The sequence below is a fragment of the Gorilla gorilla genome, chromosome 5 (genome assembly GCF_029281585.2).
Source record: "Gorilla gorilla gorilla isolate KB3781 chromosome 5, NHGRI_mGorGor1-v2.1_pri, whole genome shotgun sequence".
Lineage (NCBI taxonomy): Eukaryota > Metazoa > Chordata > Mammalia > Primates > Hominidae > Gorilla > Gorilla gorilla.
This window is the reverse complement of record NC_073229.2, coordinates 120,444,907-120,464,553: the sequence shown is the minus strand read 5'-3', so window position 1 is coordinate 120,464,553 and position 19,647 is coordinate 120,444,907. Positions and strand designations below refer to the sequence as shown.

At 35.0% G+C, this 19,647-nt stretch overlaps 1 long non-coding RNA gene across 1 annotated transcript in view; it reads left to right on the top strand.

Moving 5' to 3' along the window:
• The window catches only part of LOC129534449 (uncharacterized), a 177,155-nt gene that overhangs the window by 51,287 nt on the left and 106,221 nt on the right, over positions 1 to 19,647 (top strand). The window lies entirely within an intron of this gene.

Sequence of the window (19,647 nt, the reverse complement as noted above, 5' to 3'; positions counted from 1 at the left end):
TATTGGGAGGGAAAAGGTTTAGTGTGTAGAAACGGATTTACAGCTACTTGTATTAAAATCTACAATTTTAATAAATTGAATTTAAAAACAACTCTTTAAGCCCAACTTAATAAATCTTATTTTTTAAAAAAATATTATTTTTTTGCTTAAATTAAAATACTAATCTTATTTTTCTTCTATTAACATTCTATTTGCTTACAGATTTACCTGACTAAATTTTCTAGATTTTAATACAATTTTAAAAGTTGATTAATGAATACCTTTAACTATTTCACATCAAAATCTTAAATCTATCTATTTTTCTTAAGAGCACTAAATATAGAACAAGACAGATTTATGATGAATAAAAAGTACTTTATAAACACTTAAATATATTTTATGATTCTACAAATATATACATGTGGACTAAATAAATTATATTTTATTTAGCTTTTAAATACTGTTTTAAATAAAAACTACATTTTATATAAATATCATAACTATGAACAACTCAAATTATCTTAAAATATTTAAAATATAAAAGGTAAGCCTAATATGATAATAGTCAAGATTCAGTTTAGAATCTACAGCTACTCTGGGTATTTTTACACAAAAAAGGATCAAATATAGGGAAAATCTTTGAAAGGTCTGAGTAGCGTGTCACTGGAATTACTGAGTTTAAAAACAAACCACAGTCTGCTAAGAGCCAGAGGTTCTCACACTATCCCAACCTTGACTCAACACCTAAGAAATGGATGACTAGAAGGAATGTGAGTTTAGCTGCCGCTGTTTCTTTCTACCCTTGTTTCTACGATACTTCTTGTCAGGAGAATACAGTGACAGAAGTGTTTTCTACCTCATTTTTACCTTCCAAATCTCCTGAGATTATATCTAACTAGTAGAAATTATTTCATATTTAGAGTCCTAGCTACAAGGGCACCTGAGAGATGTGATTTTTATCTCTTGTGTCTACATGGAAAGGTAGAATGCAGCCTGGTAAACCAAATCAATCATGTCCACTAGAAGCCCATCAAATTCCCTAAATGCTAAAGTTACAAATTCAGGTTGTGGGTTCTGGCCATTGGTTCAGAATTCTAGACCACAATTCCAGGAAGATTATGCTCAACAATACTTATTTATTACTTGGATCCATTTTTGTAGTTCGGCTTTATCTGCTGTATCAACAAGGGACCTCAAACCCAAGACTTTCTTCTAAGATTTAACATAAGTTTTAAACTGAGACAATAAGGATCCCCAACCCAATTTTATAATAACCTTATAGTAATTGCTTTCCCAAGTTCTATCATCTGACATTATGTATTTGAACTCTCACCCTTCCCACAGATCGCAATACATTTTTTTATGGCCCAATACAAAAGAAATAATTTTGCCAGCAGTAAAACGTAATCTCTGTTACAGTGAAAGACTTTATAACATGATTTTACTGAGTAGTGTTCCTTTTGCTTATGAGATAAGAATTCTCTTTAGGAATATGAGATTTAATTCTTGAAAACTATTCTGTTTCAATTATGATAATAGACTACTGGTTCATAACTGTAATGTCCATATTATCCTGGAAAATTGAATTTGAATTGTATAATCATTATGGTAAGATATTGACTTAAGCAGTAATTGCTTCTTTGCAATTGGGTTTGATCTTTTGCTAATATAACTGATCACTTTCAGTTGTTTATTGACTGTTTGTTAATGTGCTTACAACTCAACTTGACTTTAAGTGTCTTCAGGACAAACTCTCATCTTTTGTCCTTACAGCATCCAACAGAAATGCTATGTACATTGTATATTAGTCCTTTATAAACTTTTTTGAAATTTTTTAATTTTATTGATATAAAAATTTCACTTATTGAATATTATTTAAAATTCCAAATAAACTAAATGTATGGCTCATAATTAATTTTAAAAAATGGTCAATTCTGAAGAAAAGCATTTTAATCTTAAAGGCTATATACAGTTGGCCATTCATATCTGCCAGTTCTGCATCTGTGGGTTGAACAACTACATCAAAAATATTCAGAAAAATATAAAAATAACGATGCAAAAATAAAATAAAAATAATACAAATAAAAATGATACACTATAACGACTTTTTACATAGCATTTACATAGTATTAAGTATAAGTAATCTAGAAACGATTAAAGTATATGAGAGGAGATGTAGATTATATACAAATACTATGACATTTTATATAAGGTACTTAAGCATCCACAAATTTTGGTATCCTTGTTGGTGGGGAGGGGATTCCTGGAACCAATGCCCTCCTGATACTGAGGGTCAACTGTAGATCCTTTTATGTTCATTTTGCACTTGCCCCCAATATATAGATCCTCTATCAACTGAGGATATATTAATTTCATAAAAAATAAGTTTACTGTATTTGAGTGAGTCTATTTCTGGGCTCTCTATTCTGTTCTATTGATTTATTTGTTTATTTTTCACCAATACCATGCTATCCTGTTTACTGTAGCTTTATAATAATTCTTGACATTGTGAAGTTTGAGTCCTCCAACTTTGTTCTTTTCTTCCTTATTGTGTTGGCTATTCTAGGTTCTTTGTCATTTTATACACATTTTTAAATAAGATTGTTGATATTTAAAAATTACCTTGCTGGCCTTTCAATTGGAGTTCTGATAAGTCTATAAATACTTTTATGAATAATTTACATCTTAACAATATTTAGTCTTCCAATTTATGAGCATGGAATAGCTCTCAATTAATTTTTGTAAATATGTATTTTATCAGTATTTTGTAGTTTTCCACATAAAGACCCTGTCCATATTTTATTAGATTTTTACTTAAATATTTCATTTTGGGGGGTGCTGTTGTAAATGATATGTGTGTGTGTATTTAAATTTCAAATTCAAATTTCTTATTGTTAGTATATAGAAAAGCAATTGAGATTTGTATGTTGACCTGGTATACTGTGACCTAGCTATACTTGTTTATTACTTCTAGGAGGTTTTTTGTTTTGTTTTGTTTGCATATTGTTTGGTGTTTTCTACATAGACAATATGTCATCTGTGAGCAAAGACAGTTTTATTTCTTCTTTTTGAATCTCTCTATATTTTTTATATATTTTTGTTTTATTAGAGTGGCTAAGATTTTATAAGTATGTTGTTGAAAAGGAGTGGTGAGAAAGAACATTCTTGTCTCAGTCATAATATTTAAGGGAGAGATGTGTCCATTCGGTTTTATGTTAGCTGTGAATTTTTTCTAGATGTTCTTTATCATGTTGAGGAAGCTTCTCTGATTTCTACTTTACTAAGAGTTTTCATCATGAGTGGATGTTGGATTTTGTCAAATGCTTTTTCCTAAGTCAATTAATATGATTGTATCATTTTTTTCTTTAGGGTGTTGATGTGGTGGACCACATTGACTGATTTTTTTAAAAAAAACATAACCACCATTCCATTATCATAACTGAAACAAATAATAATTTCTTAATATGATTACATATATTGTGTTCAAATTTCTCTGATAGTCCCAATTTCTTTTTAAACATTTAGTGAGTCTGAATGAGAACCCAGACAAGGTCCACACATTACATTTGTTGATACATACATTGACTTAGAGGATATTAATGTCTTCTAAGTAAATTAGTCACCCCAACTTTCAAAAGTACTGCTGTTAAGAAACTGCCATGGTGTCATTTAATGATTTTTTTATCCTCCTATTTTCTGTAAACAGATAGACAGCAGTGCTTGATCAGATTCAGGTTCAGTTTTTTGGCAAGAATATCTTATGAGTGTTTCTGTACTCTTCCTACTGCAGCAAACCAGGAAGCACATCATATCACCAAAAGCTTTTCTCTCTTTTGTGATGTTAACGTGGGTCTGTGGTTTTAAGTATTGAAAGTCTGATCCATCTATTTTAAAGTTCCCCATCAGCTAATAGTTTTAGCAACTGTTAATTATCATTAGGTAGAGCAATGATTTTATATAGATTCTATTATTATATCTATGTTTGTTAGATGTAATTCTCTAAAGAAGGATTTTTCTTCAATTTTTGCCAAGATATAGTGCATACAAGATACTTTTTTAAAAAGCCATCATTGGTTATTTTTTAATGTTGAACCAGCCTTGCATAGTGGGAATATACCTGTTAGTTGAAGTGTACATATTTTTTTTTTTTTACATTGTTGGATTGTTCGCTATTCTTTTGTGGATTACAATCGGAAATACATGAAGATTCTTTGTACTATCTGGATCAAAGAAATTTTTGAAAATGCAGATTTCCTGACATAGAGCAAATGTTTGCGAGGGCCATCAGAATTTGAGAATTATAGAAAATGTGATTTATTTTATATCACTGACTCGCAAAACCTGTAGATTTGATTTCATCTTACTTCAATCTAATGAGATTGGTAAATGTTTGTCATTTCTCAGTTTAGGATGCTGACTACAGCTGAGGAAGAATATAAGCAAATTTCTTAACTCTGTTTTGAACCCAGGTTTTCCATGCCATAAAATCCATGCTCTTTTTGTCACCACAATAGCTAGCTTTGCTAAGAGTAGAGGAGGTGGAAGGTTGATACATTAAAAGCCACAAAGCAAGTCAGTAGTAAAATTTCAAAATGAAATATGTATTTTTGATATCTGCATTCAAACTATCAGTCTAAGGTATTTAATCAAGGTAATATATGTATTTGTGTATATACATACAGAGACACACAAAGGACTGAAAATAAACTTTCTAAGCCATTTTCTTGTGACACTGAATTCTGTGCTTTTGTTTAGGTGATATATTCAGAGTACAGAAAATGGGGATTGGCACATGCTTGTTTACTATGAGAAGCTGATATGCAGTCTATACAACTCCTCAATACTCACTATGTTTCCTTTAAAATTATGAAAAAGTGTTTTGTTTCCCTAAACCTCAAACTTCATTTTCTCTGACACAGTGTTCTGTCATTTAACAGTGTCTTTTGAGAAAATTATCAATGTAACACTATTAATCATTTAGCAGCTGGTACAACAAAGAGCGTTTAGGAGACTTCAGTTGCAGGAATAATTATTTGCTCACTATGCAGCATGAGATGTGCTTCATGCAATGAACAAGATTCATTCTCTTTTTCTTTTGCCCTTATGATTTCTGAAATTGGAATGCTCAGTGTATGTTTTAAAATAGACTTTATCATATTTATAATTTAGTACAATGAGAAAAATATGCGGCATTTTCTGATGAAAAAGGAAAGAGAATGTAAAGAAAAGATTACCTTTGAATTTTTAAGTATTGAAAGTCTGATCCATCTATTTTAAAGTTCCCCATCAGCTAATGGTTTTAGCAACTGTTAATTATCATTAGGTAGAGCAATGATTTTATATGGATTCTGTTATTATTTCTATGTTTGTTAGATGTAATTCTCTAAAGAAGGATTTCTCTTGAGGTGGTTCATTTTTTACAAATTAATTTTACAATGTAGCAGTGAAATATTCAACTGAATTTTACAAAAAAAGTGGGTGTTTTATAAATTTTCTGTAAAAAGTTTCAGAATGTGTATGATGTTAAGTCCTATCACTGAATTTGTGAGCACGGAATTGACATAGTTAAATTTTATTTTGCTATCATTAGGTACTGAGTTTTATTGTGTGATCAAAGCTTATTAGCCAATTAACTGAATGGCTCTTAAGAATTTTTGTAAGAGTTGCCTTTTTAGTTATAGTATATATTCATTTTAGAAACTTTATATAATAAAGATAAGCATGTAGTAACAATTAAGTTACATAAGAATATACCATCTATAAATAATTTTTTAGCATTTTGTCATATAATCTTTGTTTATGCATTTTGCTATAATTCACATATACGTATATACAGCAAATGCATAATTATAAAATCACTGAAAACATATTGTGAATGTTTTATAATAAACTGTATACTATATATTAAACATTTAAAGTGGTGAAATTTTATAAGGCAAAACTCAAAGTGATAACAAAGGATTTAGCCATATGGGCTGACAGCTATAATATGATTTGACTGTATCCCCACCCAAATCTCATCTTGTTTTCATGATAGCGAATAAGTCTCATGAGATCTGATTATTTTAAAAAGAAGAGAGTTCCCCTGCACAAGCTTTCTCTCTTTGCCTGCTGCCATCCACGTAAGATGTGACTTACTCCTACTTGCCTTCCACCATGATTTTGAGGCCTTTCTAACCGTGTGGAACTGTAAGTCCATTAAACCTCTTTCTTTTGTAAATTGCCCAGTCTTGGACATGTCTTTATCAGCAGAATGAAAATGGACTAATAGAGTAAATTGGTACCAGTAGAGTGGATCATTGCTGAAAAGATACCTGAAAATGTGAAAGCAACTTTACAACTGGGTAACAAACAGAGGTTGGAACAGTTTGGAGGGCTCAGAAGAAGACAGGAAAATGTGGAAAAGTTTGGAACTTCCTAGAAACTTATTGGATGGCTTAGACCAAAATGTTGATAATGATATGGACAATGAAATCCAGGCTGAGGTGGTCTCAAATGGAGATAAGGAACTTGTTGCGAACTTGAGCAAAGGTGACTTTCCTTATGTTTTAGAAAAGAGACTGGTGGTATTTTGACCCTGGTCTGGAGATCTGTGAAACTTTGAACTTGAGACAGATAGTTTAGTGTATCTGGCAGAAGAAATTTCTCAGCAGCAAAGCATTCAAGAGGTGACTTGGGTGCTGCTAATGGAATTCAGCTTTATAAGGGAAGCAGTCTAAAACTTCAGAAAATTTGCAGCCTGACAATCTGATAAAAAAGAAAATCCCATTTTCTGAGGAGAATATCAAGTTGGCTGCCAATATTTGCATAAATAATGAGGAGACAAATGTTAATCACCAAGACAATAGGGAAAATGTCTCCAGGGAATGTCAGAGACCTTAGTGGCCGCCCCTCCCATCATAGGCCTTGAGACCTAGGAGGAAAAAATGGTTTTGTATGCTGGGCCCAGAGTCTCTTTGCTGTATGCAGTCTAGGGACTTGGTGCCCTGCATCCCAGCTGCTCCAGCCATGACTAAAAGGAGCCAAGATACAGCTTAGGCCATGGCTTCAGGGGGTTCAAGCCCCAAACTTTGGCAGCTACCACATGGTTTTGAGCCTGTGGGTGCTTGGAAGTTAAGAATTGAGGTTTGGGAACCTCTGCCTAAGTTTCAGAGGATGTATGGAAATGCCTGAATGTCCTGGCAAAGGTTTCCTGCAGGCACAGGGTGCTCATGGAGAACCTCTGCTAGGGCAATATGGAAGGGAAATGTGGGCCTGAAGCCCCTACACGAGTGCCTATTGGGGCACTGCCTAGTGGAGCTGTGAGAAGAGGGCCACTGTCTTCCAGACCACAGAATGGTAGATCCGCAATAGCTTGCACTGTGCACCCAGAAAAGCCATAGATACTCAACACCAGCCTGTGAAAGCAGTCGGGAGGGAGGCTGTACCCTGCAAAGCCACAGGGGCAGAGCTTCCCAAGACCTTGGGAATCCACTTCTTGCATCAGTGTAACCTGATGTGAGACATGGAGTGAAAGGAGATCATTTTGGTTCTTTAAGATTTGCTTGCTCTGTGGGATATTGGACTTGAATGGGGCCTGTAGCCCCTTTATTTTGGCCAATTTATCCCATTTGGAATGGCTGTATTTACCTGGTGCCTATACCCATGTTGTATCTAGGAAGTAACTAATCTGCTTTTGATTTTATAGGCTCATAGGCAGAAGGGACTTGCCTTGTATCAGATGAGATGTTGGACTGTGGATTTTTGAGTTAATGCTGAAATGAGTTAAGACTTTGGGGGACTGTTGGGAAGGCATGGTTAGTTTTGAAATGTGAAGACATGAGATTTGGGAGGGGCTAGGGGTGAAATAATATGGTTTGGCTGTGTCCCCACCCACATCTCCTCTTGAATTCTCCTGTGTTGTGGGAGGGACCTGGTGGATGGTAATCGAATCATGGAAGCTTGTCTTTCTCATGCTGTTCTCGTGATAGTTGATAAGTCTCATGAGATCTGATGGTTTTAAAAAGAGGTGTTGCCCTCCACAAGCTCTCTTTCTTTGCCCGCTACCATCCATGTAAGATGTGACTCATTCCTCCTTGCCTTCCATCATGATTGTGAGGCCTCCCCAACCATGTGGAACTGTAAGTCCGTTAAACCTCTTTTTTTTGTAAATTGCCCAGTCTCAGGTATGTCTTTATCAGCAGTGTGAAAACAGACTCATACAAACTGAATGCTAGGAGGGATGCAAAGAAAATGAAGCAGAGAAAGGAGGACAAAAAGATGTTCAAAAGAAATGCTATCTAAGACAGAAATAGAGGGTAGCAGAAGGCAAAGATATGTCCATTTGTTTCAGCGGTCAGTCCTCTGGCCAGCCCCTGTAGATCCCGCATCATGTCTTAGTGACAGAAGAGTAGCAAGAAAAACTGTGAGGATTATTTACACACAAAATCTTTGTGAGATTTGGGTGGTCAAAGAAGCTTCTTTGAGAACAATCCTGACAATGTGTATGTGTATGTGTATGTAGCAAGGTGGACAGTGGATCCAACTTAATTTTTAATTATTCTTTTAAAATGTGAAACATGGAGGTTGATATTTGCAGAGACAGAATTGGGGAACATTTCATAAGGAGCTTGATTTCTTTTGGAGATGCGAAGGATAGAAATCATAAACTTTCCTGAGATTGAAAGTTATTAAAACTCATTGAATGGACAGAGCCAGGCTTGACCAAGGCTTGTAAACAGAAAAGACCAAAGAAGCCCTTGATATTCCCATCACTAGATGTTTGAAAGTAGATAGGAGCAGTGGACTGGACTTGGCACATGAATAGCAGTCCTGGAGTAAGTATGAGCTGACAGCAAAATTAATTCATGTCTAGCCCTTTTAAACCAGAGGAGGATAAGACATTAGTGAATCTAAAGTGTTATACTTCTGGGAGCTTAAAAGAGTTACTTTGGCTGAGCATGGTTATGCAGAGGAAGGCAGCCCTGCAGGGGAAACATTGTCCCATGAAACTTGAAGAATGACAGTATCCAAGACAGGCAGCTGTGGCCTAAAACTGGGGCAGGGAGTCTTGACTTTAGCCACATAGCCTTAGACAGGACTGGAGGAGTGTGCCAGCCTTTTTTGTGAACCAAGGATTGCTTGCATGTTTTGGATGTTACACTGATGTCTGATTGCCCACAGGAGCTGGGTTGGAAGCAAACTGAATGTATGCTGTTTCATTGTGTATCTCCCAGTTTAAGGAGTTAAATGAAGTCTGTAAAGCAAAAACAAGTAGGTCTGACTAATTGGAAATGAGAAAGCACTCTGGAGGTTCTAAGGATTATCATGGGAATGGGGAACCTGTGGAAGAAGCATTAAAGAACATTAAAAATTGATGCAATAGTAGCCAAATTCCATACAAATAAGTGAGAGCCCTCATGCATGGAGAAGAAAGGAATTCTCTCTATTTTAGCCCAGAAGCCTCAACATGTTTCGTCTTTTATGTGGTGTGGCATGGTATGGTCATCAACAGAGTGCCTTTGTTTCCTGTTGCTGCTGTAACAAATTACCACAAACTTAGCAGCTGAAAACAACACAAATTCATTATCTTATGTTCTGAAGGAAAGATTTTTAAAATGTACAAGTAGGGCTACATTCCCCCTGAATGTTTCAGAAGAGTATCCATCTCCTTGCCTTTTCTAATTTACAGCCCCCATTCCCTGGCTCATTGCCCTGCATTACTCTGACCTCTCCTTCCATCGTCACATCTGTTTCTCTGATTATCATCTCCTTGCCTCCTTCTTCACTTATAAGCATACTTGTGATTACGTTGGGCATGCTTGGATATCCAGGATAATCTCTGCATCAAGACCCTTAAATTTAATCACATCTGCAAAGTACTTTTTGCCATGTAAAGTAACATATTCACAGCTTCTGTGAATAATGACATATTTGGCAGGCCCATAATTCCACCTATCCCAGTGAGCAATGCCAAGACTGGTCACTGACACCCACATCTGTGGCAGGGGCTGGTCGTCTCGACTCAAGAATTTTGCATTAGATAAGTTGCTATTTACTAAAATGCCATAGTTAGGTTATGTAGAGTTCTCCAAAAAATATTGCATGTTTACCCTTGGCAATTTTATTGAAGCCATGTGTTAGTCAAGTGGGAGATAAAGTTGAAAACACAATAATACCTCATTAAATGAAAACAAAACCAGGTTGTGGACATCAAAAACAGTATTTCAGGTCAATGTAAATTATTATTGTAGATGTTGTTTGTTAAACTAAATACAATCAATATTTTCGAAAGAAATGGTGTATTAGCCAGTTTTGTGTTTCTGTAAAGGAATACCTGAGACTGGGTAATTTATAAAGAGAAGAAGTTTATTTGGCTCATGGTTCTGCAGGCTGTACAAGCATGACACCAGCACCTGCTCGGCTTCTGGTGAAGCGTTAGAAAGCTTTTACTCACAGTGGAAGGCAAATACGGAGCAGGGGTGTCATATGGTGAGAGAGGGAGTAAGCGGGAGGCCAGGCTTTTGTAAACAACACTCCGGCATGAGTGACACTGGGAGTTTCACAGTTCCATCATTACCTCCTGGTTCTCAAGACTTTGGACTCAGACTAGAATTAAATCACTGGTTTTCCTGGGTCTCTATAATGTAGATGCCATATTATAGAACTTTTCAGCCTCTATAATTGCATGAGTTAATTTTTCATAATAAATCTTTATATATATTCATGTGTGTGTGCACATGTATGTGTGTGTGTGTGTATATATGCATATATGCATATATCTGTATCTCTATCTGTATCTATATCTGTATCTCTACAAATGAAATTGTTCTGTTTCTCTGGAGAACCTTGACTAATACAATTAGAGAAATAAATAGAAACAGAAACATTTAAAACTACCTCTTCAAGAAAATAAAACATAAAACAAACTGACAGAAGTAAGGAAAAGCATGCCAATTTTGTCAACAAATATAAAGCATTCTATTGACCTGAATACTGGCAATTTGGCTGTAATGAGCAAAACAATCTAATTATCTAAATCTACATGAATCAGAATTATTGAAAAGAAATGGATGGACAGCATTTCTCAAATTTGAAAAAGAAAGCTTCAGTTGCAATTTTAATTTCAGACAAAGTTGAGAATTCATTGCAAGAATAACTAAATGGGCTAAAACCTATTATTTATATTTAAATGAAAATATAATATTCATGGACTCTTTTGGCTGTGCTTAACAATGTATCAATATATATAATTCTAAGACAAATGCTTTAAAAAGAAATGGCTGGGTTCTGTAGCTCAGCCCCCAAACTTTGGGAGGCTGAGGTGGGAGGATTGCTTGAGTCCAGGAGTTTGAGACTAGCCTGGGCAATGTAGTGAGACCTCACCTCTACAGAAAATAAAGAGAAAATTAGTCAGCCATGGTGGTTCATGTGTGTAGTTCCAGCTGCTTGGGAGGCTGTGGTGGGAGAATCGCTTGAGCCCAGGACATAGAGGCTGCAGTGAGCCATGATTACACTGCTGCACTCCAGCCCAAGTGAGACCTTGTCTCAAAAAAAAAAAAAAAAAGAAAGAAAGAAAGAAAGAAAAAGAAAATAAATGGAAAGATAAATGGTCTAAGATAACTGTTTTTGCCTTTGACAGGTTGAGTACAAACATTTAAATAAGACATAAAAAGTTAGAATAATGTAACTTATAAAAATTAACTATTAATTTATATGTAAAGCTTGTTATCCTAAAAGAGATATCAAAATCTACTTTTTAATTTTTATGAAATCTTCCCCCACTCCATTACATATTAGGCTAAAAAGTAAATTTGGAACAGCCTAAATGACAAAAATGATTCAAGATAGATTTTTTTTCTGGCCAAACTGTGGTAAAATATGTAATTTATAATTAAAAATCATAAGTAAACAAATTACCCACACATTTGTTCATTAATGCAAGTCTCCCTGGTTACAAGAGAGTTAAAGAAGATCCCTGTAAGACAAAGTTTTGGGGATGTCTAAAGTGGTGACAAAATCCAATCATAGTCATATGTTTCTATTATTAAATACTTACTTAAAATAAAAATCTATTTGTAGCCAATAAAAAATTATACTTCAATAAGCATATCTACACATAGTATCTTCAAAAGGGTTCCTAGACATGGAATTATTGTGTTAAATGATATACATTTGATGTGTATTATCACTGTATATTCTGGAAATGTTGAAAAGGTAAAAATATCATCTCTTGTATCTACGAAGTGTGACCCCAAAAGTCCCCACTGATACAGGCTCAGTTCTCTGCCAAGCTGTTCCTTAAAGGTGGCAGCCAGCCCTTTCCTTCCCCTGCCCCTTCCCTTTACCTTTCGTGGCTGGCTTATGGCCCATTTCTGGAGAACAGACATGCAACCTTGCACTTTTGTGAAAATCTTTAAGCATTCCCTCATACCCTTTCAATTGTATCACTATATGTGTGTTGCGTTTTAGATATGTGGTTGTCTTACATGCATATTGCTAGTTGCTCATTTGAGTTTATTTTTCCGTTGCACAAGTTGGCCGAGCATCAGTTGCCATGAGAGATTCAGATGAGAAATTCTCACCATCTTCAAGTCACAAACTGCAAGAGAAATTCTTCCGGGGATGGGGACTATCAGGACTGAGGAATATGTCATTTTCCCTAGAAACAGCTCTCATCCTCCTAAGAGATTTGCCTCTTTTTCTTTCTGTTTTTATTTATGAACTCACTTCTGGTAGTTGGAGGAGACTTAACCAGCTCTTTTAGTTTCTTCATCGTTATATTCTTACATCTGCAAGATATTATAGAGTTCAGCTATATGTAATTTGGGGATTGTCCTCTGCAAATAAAGGTGGGGATAGTTGCAAAGGAAGAAAAGGTGTTCTAGAACTGGTAGTTGATATGTGGAGACACTGTAATGAAATAATCTCATGTTACTCTATCAGAGTTCTAACAGTTTATAGGGTGGTACTGACAAAATAATGTGCAGAAAAATGGAATGGAATATGCATTGACGTATCTCTGAATTAAGTATATGCTAATAGAAGAATTACAAACTGACACTGAAGGGATATCTTTACTTAATAAATGGCATGGGGAGAAAGTTATTTCTAGATGAAATCAAGGCTTAAATGAAAAAAATACTGAAGGTGAAGAATTTTGAGTGTAGAATTTTTCAAATAGACTAATATTTAGCTATGAAAGTGAAATATATTTATTTTCTGATGCTCAGCTCAATGAACCTCAGAAAATTTGCCACACATAAATGACTTTTGAAATTACTCTTGGAGAAAAAATTCTAGCAAAAAAGAGAAATAAATCTAAAAAGAAGTAACATTGTGGAGTTATAGCTTAGCAATACTATTGTCTTAATAAACAAAAATGATAAACAAACAGATACAAACAAATTAAACAAATGAACCCCATAACATTCTAGAATTAAAATTCCTGGTGATTCTAAAATAATGGGGATAAAAGGAGTGCTGGAGACCAGTGTGGGCTGAGAGTAATTGTCTGGTTCAAGGAAAATATGTACATAGTAATAAATTTAAGAAATTTATAGTTACAAATAAAATCAATTTTAAATTTTAATTAGACAAAAGTGAAAATAGTATGTCTGCTGTTTTACATAGGGTTTAAGATGCCATCAATTGTAAAATGTGCCATCATTTCGTTTACCACTATGAAGGACGGATGCCAAACACGACACTATGTGCTTTCTTATCAGTTAGAATATTTATATTCAAAGATTTTTTTAGACATCATCATTTTATGAAAACACAGGAAGAAGAAATAAAGTAAAACCAGATATCATTAAAACTTCTTTACAAGAGTCCAACTCTTCTAAGCTACTTCCTAACTTAGCATCATTGATATTTGTATTTTCCTGCACAAAATAATTCACTGTACCATACAGAGTGATCATGTAGTATTTTTAAAAGAATTTGTAGAAGAAGTAGAACTACTCTGTTTTGCAGGTAGAAGAGGTCTACTTTAGGCTTCGTTTAGGGATGTTGCTACACTTCTCCAGTTCACCACCTCTGTCAACTTCTTTCCCCATATCATTTCATTTCTAGGGGTTAAAAATACTCTACTCTTCAATATTTTCTCCAGGATTTTCTTCAAACTGCTGACACCAATTCTGTGGGTTTTGATGCTCAAACGTTTGATATTTCTACATGTTCAGGAAATGGCAACTGTGTCACAATTACCACCCTGGCCAGTAACGATCATAGAATGCTATAGACTTCAAATCATTATGGTTTTCAAGACAGTAAACTATAAAACACATACATTTCAGAAGGCATAAATTTTAACTTTCAGTCAACTGAAAACAGTAACCTTCCTAATATGTAAAGTAGGAATGGAAAAAATGAAAAAAAATTAAGATACAGTAATATAGAACACTAAGCATTACACACAAGAAAACCTAAATTATAAGAGTAATATTAATAACTGTGAGTTAAAATATAGAGACACAGGTTGAATTAAAAATAAGATTTAGTGATATGTTGTTTTATTAGTCAAGATTCTCATCAAGGAAAAAACTCAAGATATTTAAAGGAAATTGAAAAAAGGTAATTGGTCACACAGATGTTGAATGAGCAAAATGCAGAAGATATCAGCAGAAGCAAAACAACAACAACAACAACAACAACAACAACAACAACAACAACAACAAAAGATAGGGTGATACCCAAAGAACAGAAACTTGCTGACAATTCTGGGCTGAATTCCAGGTTTCTATACCCGCCAATAAATTGATGGAACTGCTGTGACATCCTATTCAGGGTGCACCAAAGAGTTTCCTTTTTGGCCAGGGATAGACCCATAAACTACATTGGTAACAAATACCAATGCTGTCGTCTGTGGCTATGCTGTAGCTCTGTTGCTCTGTCACTGCTGCTGCTGCCCCTGAAGACTGTCACAAACTGAAAACAGGTAAGAGGTATTTCTGCTCTTCTGCACCTTATGAATTCCTATTAGGATTCCCATTAGCAGAACTTGACAGGAAGCCAGTTGGCATGAGATCCTAGGAAACGTCACTTGCAGGCTTTCAGTCCCCTCAACACATAGCAGAATACAGAAACATGGGAATAGGTGCTTAAAACAAACATGCAAATAACTGAAATCACTGTCTACAAGACATACATGTAAAACAGAAGGATATGGAAGTGTTCGTTCATTCAACAAATATTTATGGAAAGCCTTCTAGGTGTTGAGCTCCTCTTCCAGCTGTGATGATACAGCAGACAGCAAAACAGATGAAACATCTGTTTAGTGTATTTTTTTGACCTTTTAACTCAGGGAAGAGAGACAACAAACTACATGAGTAGTTAAATTCAGTCTTTGTTAACACTCGACAAATGCTATGGTGAAAAGTAAAGCAGGGAGAGGGGTAAGGAGGGTAGGGTATTGCAATTTGATAAAACAGAGGCCTGGAAGTTATCTGAGTAAATCCACACAGAGGGAATTTAGCCAGCACACAGGGAGACAGGAAAAAGCATGGTAGGAGAAGGCAACAAATACATGATGAGGTGACATCATTTGGTCTGAGCAGTGCTGAAAGCTGTCTTTTACTACTTATATGATATTTATACTTTTAAGAACTTTCATAAGGCACCCCCAGTCTAGTCTTCAGATTAGTCCAGATTTCAAGATCACATTGATTTAATGACTTTAGCCTCAGTTTTTTTTTAACCTTCTAAGGACTTCCTAATAATTATAAATAAGTTAGCATCCACTATAAGTGATTTGTCCTCAAGGACCCTCAAATGGAAATATATCTGACTACCCACACTCTGTGTAGAAACTGCAAGAAACTTTCTATGACACCTGAAAGATTAAACTGTCCCCAGAGTCAATTCACTTCTGAATCTTTCTAGTCATGGAGAGAAGACGTCAGAATGCTTGGCTGCTGTTGCTTAGTGGAAGAGAGAATTAAAGCAATGTCCCCATCAAAACCAAGACATAACACAAGAAAACAAAAATCTCTCTCATTTGGGAATGTGATCATATAATCCCTACTTAGTAAAAATATATGGTTGGCTATAGAACAAAATGAACTATCTGAATTCAAGCCATTGCCTCTTCATGCCTTAATTAGCCTAAGTCCTTCAGAAGGAAGCCCCACTTATTGTTACTGAAGGAAATCAAGAACAAACACAAACTGAGGTAACTACTCACACACATGTGCATGCATACATGACTGAATGTGTTCACATGAATATGAATAAGCATTCCTGGGCAGAAAACAAACAAATAAACCAGAGACCTGGAAAGGTCTTGTTGAAAATGTGACGTTTAAACAACCATATGAAGGAGGAAAAGTAAATCTGGGTGAAATCTGTGATAATTATTCTAATAATGCACCAAGTAGATATTAAGGTAATAGTATAGTAGGAATAATGAAATATATAATTTATTGATAAAAGAAATATTAGCTCAAGAAGGTATGATGATCATGCACATAATTTGCAGAATATTAATGCAGCTGAAATGGGCCCAGTTGTCCCATAGAAATTAAGTTATGTTTTCTTTTGAATAAGCATAGAAATTGCCCCTCCCAGTCTCAAAGCTTGAGAATGTTACATTTGTCTTATATGAGTTCCTTTCTCAGAACACCAACCATCAGTCTTCCCAAATAATGTCAACGGACTGAAACTTACCAGGCGATTGCATCTGAACAATAAGACACCACAGCCGTCATCCCTCATGATTGCCTATTCAACCACCTGCTTCCTTTTCACCAACTCCTCTTCCTCACTATTCCCTAATGCTTGTTTTCTCACACATAGTTACATTTCTTCCCCATTATGTAAACTCCTAATTTTAATCAGTTGAGGAGATCGATTTGAGACTGATCTCCTATTTTCTGGACTATAACACCCAAATAAAGCCTTCTTCCCTGGCAATGCTCGTTGCCTCAGTGATTGGCTTTTCGTGTGGTGAGGACCAGGATCTAGACCAAACTTCTGGTGTTTCAGTAACACAGCCCTAAAACATGTAACACAACAATGCTCAGGAAAAATAAGTATATCAAAAATTGTGGTTTAAGCTGAGAGATCTAGAAGACAAACCTACTAATATATTAGATTTAGGTAACACATTAAAAAACATGTTAACTGTATGTAGAAATATATACCCAACAACGATAAATATTCTTTTAGTCAATTCATGGGAGATGCAATAGACAAGGCCACAACAGAAGCATTAATAAGTCCTAAAGAATTGGCATTGCATTATGACTATGTTCTTTGGCTGTAATTCAATGCAGTGAGAAATTCATAACAAAAGGACAGCTTTAAAAAAATCCCTTATATTTGGAATCTATGATAAATATTTCTTTTATTATAGAGGAACTCTTAGGAAATTATGAAGTACTGAATGAAGTAAAAACACTACATATTGATATTTGTAAGACTCAATCAAAGTGTTACAGGTAATTAGACAGGCATGAGTGGGGCAGGCATTCCCCTACCCACTAGGAATGTCAGGTGGTGGTTTGGCAATTATCACATTGCCTCCCTAAAAGTTATAAATTGGCAGCTAGCATGAGGGAGAGGCCATTCAGTTGCACTGAAGTGTTAATTGAATGCAGAAGCCAGGGAGATGCAACTTCCTGAATATGTGCATGAAGAGACAAAATGGCAGAATATGACCTTCTGGGGGCACACTGCTAGAAAAGGGAAGAAAGCCTCAGGTGGGCATGCATACAGCTTCCTAAACACATTAAGCATGCTTACTTCCCAAGGACAAGGAATCCTGACCACATCTAAAGGCCATCAATAAGAGGTTACGATGGTATTGGTTAAGGAAAATCTTGGTTTTACCTCTCTCCATCTACCTTCTTTCCCTCATCACTGGAAGAGCCAGTGGTAAAAGTTAAAGAAAAAGGTTCTGAAGAAGAGAATAAACTAAGTCAGACCTTAGCTAGGTGAGGCAGCAAGTTTCAAATGAAACGGGAGACTTGGACTTGACTTTAACTGTTAATATGTGAGTGTGACAAGAAAGAAAATGCAAAACTTCATTTAGAACAGTGACAAAATATTCAGAAGATTGCATAAAGGCAATGGTCAAGAAAAAATCAAGTTTCGTTTTTGTGCCTTGCCAGGTGCAACTTACTCAATAAACCAAATATAACTACATGAAATGAATATATTTACTAAAAAAACCTCTTACATGTTGTAGTATGTGTCAGAATTTCAACCCATTTTAAGGCTGAATAATACATTGTATACATATACTATATTTTGTTTAACCATTTCTTCTCTGATGGACATTTGGGTTGCTTCCCCCTCTTGGATATTGTGAATAATGCTGTGAGCAAATGGACGCACAAATATCTCTTCACGACCCTGCTTTCAATTCTTTTGAATATATAACCAGAAATGAAATTACTGGATCATATGGTAATCCTATTTTTAATTTTTGAGAAACTGTCATACTGCTTTCTATAGCAGCCGTACTGTTTTACATTCTTACCAACAGTATAGAGGGTTTCCAATTTCTCCACATTCTTCCTAACACTTGTTATTTTCTATTTTATTTTTAACAGTAGTCATCCTAAAAGATGTGAGTTTATAGTTAATTGTGGTTTTGATTTGCATTTCCCTAATGATTAGTGATGTTGAGCATCTTTCCATATGCTCCTTGGCCATAAAATGTTTCTGATTATCAAAGTCCTTAAAAACAAATATTTCTCCCTATATATCATTTAAAAAAGATGTCTTATTGTTGCTATAAAATATATTACACAACAATAAGGATAACATTAGCATCTCAAAATAAACAGAATTCACATAAAAAGAACTCAGGATAGTCATTAAAAAGACTTCCGGCCAGGTGTGGTGGCTCACACCTGTAATCCTAGCACTTTGGGATGCCAAGGCGGGTGGATCACAAGGTCGGGAGTTCGAGACCAGCCTGGCCAATATGGTGAAACCCTGTCTCTACTAAAAATACAAAGATTACCCAGGCGTGGTGGTGTGCACCTGTAGTCCCAGCTACTCAGAGACTGAGGCAGGAGAATGGCTTGAACCCGGGAGGTGGAGGTTGCAGTGAGCTGAGATCATGCCACTGCGCTCCAGCCTGGGTGACGGAGAGAGACTCTGGCTCAAACAAACAAACAAAAAAATACCAGTTATTTTAATATAAATGTAAATATAATTTAAAACATCAAGTCTTTAAAAATATCAAATTCACAAAAATTAAAAAAGTATTAATATTTAATATAACTGAGGGCTTATTGAGACATTCATATTCTTAAAATGATGCCATTGTTTTGATCCTTCTGGAATGAAGTTATCTGTCTATTCATCTGTCTCTCTCTCCTGCATATATCACATCTATCTTAAATTTATAAAAATAAAATATTTTTTGACCCTTTAATAAAATCATGATAAAATACAAATCATGAAGAAAAAATGCATAAATTTAACTCTATCAAAATAGAAAATTCTAAAGACCGTCAGCAAAATTAAGACAAGAAATAGACCAGTAGAAGGTTTTTGTAACAGAGATAACAAATGATAAATGTCTAAGATAAATAATTTCCATACAATAATATGAAAAAGACAAATAAACCCATAGAATATAAGTCAAGTCTTTGAATGGCTAATAGATATATGTATAAGATCTCTAGATTTATTAATAATAACTTACAAAGTAAATTACAGTGTAATATCTTT